The sequence below is a fragment of the Nansenia antarctica genome, assembly GCF_963989245.1.
Source record: "Nansenia antarctica genome assembly, chromosome: 6".
Taxonomy (NCBI): Eukaryota; Metazoa; Chordata; class Actinopteri; order Argentiniformes; family Microstomatidae; genus Nansenia; species Nansenia antarctica.
This window is the reverse complement of record NC_137676.1, coordinates 65,550,695-65,558,306: the sequence shown is the minus strand read 5'-3', so window position 1 is coordinate 65,558,306 and position 7,612 is coordinate 65,550,695.

The following is a 7,612-nucleotide window of genomic DNA, read 5'->3' as shown; positions in this document are numbered from 1 at the left end:
GTACCTGGGTGAATCCAAATTCCAAAGTACCTTGGAGGTCAATAGAGGCAGGTCTGGTTAGTCCAGTCAGATTAGAGGATTTACTTTTCTCAGGCACTGGACGTAGGACTCTCAGTCATAGATTTGGTTGCATTATAGTTAACGCCCTTAAGGTGTGGAAAGCGTCTGAGAAAATCATGGGAGGTTCCTTGCGATTCTGTTCCTCCACTCCTTTATGGAATAACTTAAACTTGATGTCGGGTAACCGACCATTCACCCAGCAAACATGGAGCTCTCGGGGTGTAAATACTCTCAGAGACTTGTATGACAATGATGGCCTAGATTCATTTCAGCACCTCCAAACTAAGTTTGTCCTTCCAGCGTCATCATATTTTGTCTATCTACAGCTGAGGTCCTCACTCAAGGCCTATGGAGTGCCTTGGCGCTCGCCACTTCCAACTCACCCCATGATAGCCTGGATTGAACATACCCCAACCTCTCGTGGCTGTGTATCCAGAATCTATCGCAATCTAGTGGACGCAATTAAAAAACCACTTGCGGTTGAGGCTTTATGGAACCGAGAGCTTGGTGAATTGGATTTCCACCCAAACTGGGACACAATATGGTCTAATCTCAATTCAACCTCCAAAAACGTAGCTCATCAGTTAATTCATTTTAAAGTCATCCACAGGGCCTATGCTACACCATATAGAAGATACTTAATGAAACTACAACCCAACTACTACTGTCAATTCTGCACTACCCCCACACCGGGTTCATTTCTCCATATGTTCTGGGAGTGTCCAGTCGTGGCCAATTTTTGGAACCATGTCAATTCTGTAATGTCCAAGTTATTTAAGATCGACTATGTTCCTAATCCATGTTTATGTTTGCTCAATGACGACTCTGATTTTGATTGAAGTATTACGCAAAAGAAAATGCTATTTGCTGGTTTCACCTCTGCAAAAAAGACTATTCTTCAACATTGGATAACACCTGATTTCAGTATGAACACTTTTTGGTTTTACTCTTTACAGAGGATTGTGAATCTTGAGTGCACAACGGCCAGATTGAACAAAGCAAGGCCCACTACAGTTGATGCGTGGAAGGCTTATTCATTGAACTTGACCAACCTGACTGCTCTGTGATTTGATTTTCCATTTACCCCAGTCCGGATTGTGTTGTATTTCTACTATTTGGCTGTGACTTGTCTGCTACACTACCCCTTTTCTTTTTTGTTTTCTTTCTTTTTTCCCTCCCTTCCTTTCTTGTTCTGTATTGTCATTGTTATGTGTTGTTAAAAACAATTAAAAATCTTGATCACAAAAAAAAAAAATGAAGCATTGTTCTTTTTTTATTTGATGAATTTGATCGATTGATAGGATGACACTTAAATTGTGAATGAATCGCGAGCATCAATGTTTTTCTATGATACGACTGTTGACATATCAAGGGGGAAGATTTCAACCACTACCCCTTGTGGTTCTGTTCCGAGGGCTTGGCACTCTAAAACGAGCCATAAAGGTAGGAAAGGGAAATGGAATTGGGCCTAAGTGAAGTAAACCATATCCAAATGCTGCATGTAGAAAATGTTACTTTTCTGAACGTATTCGGGCTAAGCAATGCAAGGACACCCCTGTACAGATTCCGATTAATAAGGTACCATAAATAGCCGGCAACATTGGCAACAAGACATCACTCTAGTTTCAAACTCACCTGATATGCATTCTGGAAGTGTTGAGTAGAGTGTTGCCACAGATGTATTTACATCTTTGAAAAATTGCTCTGTACAGTCCATTATACACCCACTGAAAACGTTATTCAAATATACATGACATACAACAACATATACTGTGTGTCCACACACACACACACATCCCCCCACACACACACAGCCCCCACTCACCATCACAACCCCACCCACCCTGTCACACCCATCCAACCAGCCTTTGTTGGAGCTCAGCTGACTCTCATCACCAACCAATCAATCAGCCCTTACACTGGCCCTTGAGGAAGTGGTTGCCTTCACCAAAGACATTACAGTAAGAAATAATTGTTTTTGTTTTGTTTAATTATGTTTTAGATGACATAGCAGTTTACAGCAGTTGCCTCCCTTTTTACCTGTATGTTTGGCTACAGGGATTTGGCCTGGGAGTGACATAAACCCCCTTGACTGCTACCTGCCTTTGACTCTCCTTCCATGCTGTTCTGTTATAATAAATTATAAAAAAATAAATAATACTGTAGTTGCTTGTGTTTTTGAATTATTGATTCTATTGATTCTTGATTAACAAGATACAACAAGATCCTTTGTAATGTAAATCCTTTGTAATGATCTGCTCACAGTCTAGTCTTCGGCTTGCTGGAGGACTTGAGGGTGGCAGAGAGTGTGGATATGTTTAAAAGAAAGTTTAAAACACCTTTTTAGCCTGGCTTTTACCAAGTGTCTTTGTCAACTTGCACTTTTACCCCTATTTCTTATCTCCTCTTTTTTTTTTGTTCTTCATTTTATTCCTGGTTTTATTACTATGTCTATTTATCTACAAGAATGGTAGTGATAGGTAACTATGCAATATACAGTATGTACAGGGGTAGTTTTGTAAACGTCAGTATAGTTTAGAGGTATACAGTTATGGGCTATATATAGTTATGAGCTATGTACAGTTATGAGCTATGTACAGTTATGAGCTATGTACAGTGAGGTAGTTTATGTGTAGTATCTAATGTGCAGAAGTATAAGAGAAGCTATATCAGGAGACGTGTGCAATGTGGAATATACAGTATGTGCAAAGTTAGTAATGTAAACATCATTAGTGCAAAGGTTATAGAGTGATCACATTAACCATGGATGTGCAGCCATCAAGTATTGTCATTGTCATATCCATAGTATCCCAAGGTGGGGGGGGGGGGGTACTGTGAGTCATAGTCAAGTGTGTGTGTGTGTGGGGCTCCTGAGTGTCTTTGAAGGTAGGGAGTCAAACAGTCAGTGGTTGGGGTGGGAGGTGTCCTTGATGCCGCCCTCCGTCGACACCGGGTTGCCTGGAGGGACTCGATGGAAGCGAGTTTGGTGCCAATGAGGCGGCTGTGGCGGTAGAGCCGGCGTCTAATGATCGCAAGGTCGGCAGATCGGCGGTTTGAACCCCGGCTGGCCACATGTCGAGGTGTCCTTGGGCAAGACACTGAACCCCAAATTGCTCCCAATGAGTGGGCCAGCGCCTTGCATGGTAGCTTGCCACCATTGGTGTGTGAATGTGTGTGTGAATGGGTGAATGAGAGGCCATTGTAGGGCACTTTGGAATAAGGCGCTATATAAGTCAGTCCATTTACCATTTATGATGCGCTGGGCGATTTTCACCCCCCGCTGAAGGGCCTTCCGGTCGGACACAGTGCAGTTGCCGTACCACACTGTGATACAGTTGGTGAGGATGCTCTCAATGGTGCAGCGGTAGAAGTAGTATTTACTATTGGTATTTAGAAGCGGTATTTACTATTGTTTTTATGTTCAGCACTTGGGGGGTATTCCATCAACGTCACTATAATCCCGTGAGATTTATTATTTTTACATGACTTGTGCTATATAAATAATGTTTGATTGTCTGACTGATAGGATTCAGAACATAACGTGTTAGAAAAGGTTTTTGACTCCGCCATGCAAGTTGATTGTTCAATTTGTAGCAAGGAAGACAAGAGTGTTAAGGGGGTAGGAAGGTGTTAGGCAGATATACATCATCAGCAAAGTGTCCCTCAACAACCACAATGTCTCCAAAAGAAGTGTATTACAACTATTACATAATTACAGTGCAGTAGTGAGTTGCTCTGGGGTTAGATTCCTGCCTTATAAGGTTGTGATGAGTGGCTTGTTGTGTGCTGTTGAGGGACAAAGCCTGTGCCTCTGAGCATAAGGATTGTAGGTTTGACTCTGGGTACAGTCCTGGCATCACTTTGCAGCTAATGCAATACTTTATGCCAAAATAATTTAATGTCAGGCCCACTCTCTCCTAGATCTGCAAAGTTGTTAATTGTCGGCTGTTTTAAGTGTAGCTGCTCCACGATTCTTGATCGCTTGAGCACATTTCTTAAAACAGTATTCAACTTTTGAAAACAGCTAACACATACCCCTTAATAGTTAACACGTTTACCAAACACCACATGCACTATGTTACAGCCTGGTATGTGCTGTTTATGTGTTTTGGTTGTGTTCCTCTGTCTCCCACAGGTGTTGTCATTGGAGTTCCTCCCCTCTATTTAATGTATTTTGTTGCCTGTGTTTTGTGGGGTGTTTTGTGGGGTGGCTGTGGCTCAGGTTGAGGTGTCCTTGAGCAAGGCACTGAACCCCTAAATTGCTCCCCTTGCCTAGAGCATAAATAACAAATTCCAACAATTGACTGACAAATCGATTGCATGGCAATATTATTATTATTATTATTATTATTATTATTATTATTATTATTATTATTATTAATGGAGGGGGGGGGGGGTGTTGGTGCTTGATTTGTCCTGGTCTGCTAGGTCAGATTGCTTCATTCTGTTGGCTTGGTTTGTGCTATTTTAGCTAATTTAGACTATTCAGGTTTAGTTTGGTTTAGTCCTCTCCACTTAGTTTAAGTTCCCCCTACTCTTCATAGTGTTAACAGGCATCACCTAGGTAACCACTGTCTATATACAAATCACCTAGGTAACCACTGTCTATATACACTAGGTTAGACACCCGGGGTATACACATCACCTAGGTAACCACTGTCTATATACACTAGGTTAGACACCCGGGGTATACACATCACCTAGGTAACTACTGTCTATATACACATCACCTAGGTAACCACTGTCTATATACACTAGGTTAGACACCCCAGGATATACAGGCATCACCTTGGTAACCACTGTCTATATACAGTACAGGCCAAAAGTTTGGACACACCTTCTCATTCAATGTGTTTCCTTTATTTTCATGACTATTTACATTGTAGATTCTCACTGAAGGCATCAAAACTATGAATGAACACATGTGGAATGATGTACTTAACAAAAAAGTGTGAAATAACTCTTCTTCTTCTTCGGCGTATGGGTTGTTGTTTTTCCTCTCCACTCCACCAGGCTCGGGGCCGAGGGGCTACCCTTTTTCCACCCCGAGACCTGGTTGAGGGGCTCACCCGGGCTATATTTCTGGACACCCCTCCAGAAGCCACGTCATCGTCTCGTCATCTAATACCGACAGACCATGCATCCCGTTGGGTGGGTGGTACACCGGGCAATCCAGGATATGGTCTGCGGTTTGGTCCTCTGCGCCACACTCGCACGACGCATTTGGGGCCAAGCCCCATCTGTGCATTGATGAGCGGAAACGCCCAACGCTGGTCCGGAGACGATTGAGCCTCACCCAGGATAGCCTTGGCAAGTCCATCCCGAGGGGCTCAGCGCCGGCGACTGGGATGTGGTCGCGGAGTTTGGAGGTGTTAGCCTCCCACTCCGCGCGCCACATATAATCCGCCCACCCTGCCGCACTGATGTTGAGATCTCTGCATTGCTGCCTGAGATCCTGTGCGGCAGGCACAAATGTGTCTCGACTTGAGACACCGGGAGGGCTCCGCTGTTATAGTGAGCCTATCATGGAGCAGATGGTAGATGGCAGATGGTTATTAAGCTCCACGGCCCGGCAGGCGAGACGTACCATACTGGGGCGCAGTATTCACTAGTTGAATAAACGAGGGCTAGGGCTGCCGTCGCCCCAGCCCGAGCCAACCAGTCGCCTCATCAACGCCACACGAGCTGTTAACTTCTTGCGCAGTGACTCGAGGTGTCGGCGAAACGTGAGCGTCCTGTCCAATGTCACGCCGAGATAGATTGGCTCAGCGGAACATGGCAGGGGAGTTCCATCTAGGTGTACTCTAAGCTCACGTTTAGCCTCCCTGTTGTTAAGGTGGAAGGCAGCCGACACCGTCTTTGCCTCGCTAAGCTTCAATCTCCATTTCCGGAAGTATGCCACTAGTGTCTGCATGTCCTGGCTCAGAATCCCCTCCACAGACTGCCAATTTCCAGCAGAGTACACCACTGCGAGGTCGTCTGCGTAGGCGTACTTCCGCGAGAGTGTGTTGGGCAGGTCATAGGTGTAGATATTATAGAGGAGGGGGGCCAGGACCGATCCCTGAGGGACGCCGTTCTTAAGGCGTCGAAGCCTGCTTAGCTGTCCGCGACCGGTGGTGAGGGTAAAGCTGCGGTTACGGATGAGCTCCATGATCATTCTGACCATGTCCCTGTCCGGCAGCAGGCGGAGCAGCTTGCAGGAGAGGCCGCGATGCCATACGGTATCGTAGGCAGCCGTCAGGTCTATAAAGACGGCCCCGGCCTTCTTTTTTGCCGAAAAGCAATCCTCGATGTCTTGAGTCATAAGGGTGACTTGATCGCAACAACTAGGGCACTTCGCCAGATTTTGGGGATCTTGAGTTGGCGCAAACAGGAAGTGAGGAACGCTCTCAGCCAGGATTTCAAGGCGGGTGTGGCATGGAGAATAAGCTCCGGGCAGATGGAATCAGGCCCCGGAGCTTTCCCTGGCTTTAGATGCTGGAGGGCAGCAGCGAACTCCTCCGGGGTGAATTCACCGGAGATGTAGTCACTGCTAGGTGTTGGGGCCCTCCAGAGGTCTGACACTTCTTTTGCCACAAGTCGAGACGACTCGCGGTCTTTGCCCTCGTATGACCCACTTTTCACAAATTGTGATGCGATTTTATTTGCAGAGATGGGGCAGTGACGGGGGGAGTGTCTGGACCTACCAGTGAGATTGTTCATGATACTCCATGCCTTACGGCTGGAGTGCGAGAAGTCGATGGAGTCAATGGCCTCCTCCCAGCGAAATAACTCTAAATATGTCTTATATTTTAGATTCCTCAAAGTAGCCACCCTTTGCTTTTTTGTTGTTAATAAAATAATTTGTTTTTGTTGTTAATAAAATATATAATAATAATATTAAATATATATATATATAATAACATATTATTATTAACACATATTATATTAAATATTATTATTATATATTTTATTAACAACAAAAAAGCAAAGGGTGGCTACTTTGAGGAATCTAAAATATAAGACATATTTATTATATTTACATTAGAGTTATTTCACACTTTATTGTTAAATACATAATTCCTATGTGTTAATTCATAGTTTTGATGCCTTCAGTGAGAATCTACAATGTACCAAATAGTCATGAAAATAAAGGAAACGCATTGAATGAGAAGGTGTGTCCAAACTTTTGGCCTGTACACTAGGTTAGACACCCAGGGGATACAGGCATCACCTAGGTAACTACTGTCTATATACACTAGGTTAGGGGACGGGGACGAGGGTGTCTTAATTCAAGGGGCTCACATTTTTGGGACACCTCAGTGGCCGTGTGGTTAAGATCTGTATGAAGTCTACAAGGTTCCTAGTTGAAACTAACTTTAACTAAAATATTACATTTTCTATTTACCGGTACTAACACTCTTTTGTGGCATAATTCAATTACTGTGGAACAATTAAACACAGTTAAGACAATGCATCGTTTTTTATTTAAATTCACATTTCTGGAAAAAGTTAATAAAAGGTGTTGTACTGGGTGTTGAACCCCCCCTCCCCCAAGTCTGAACATACAATT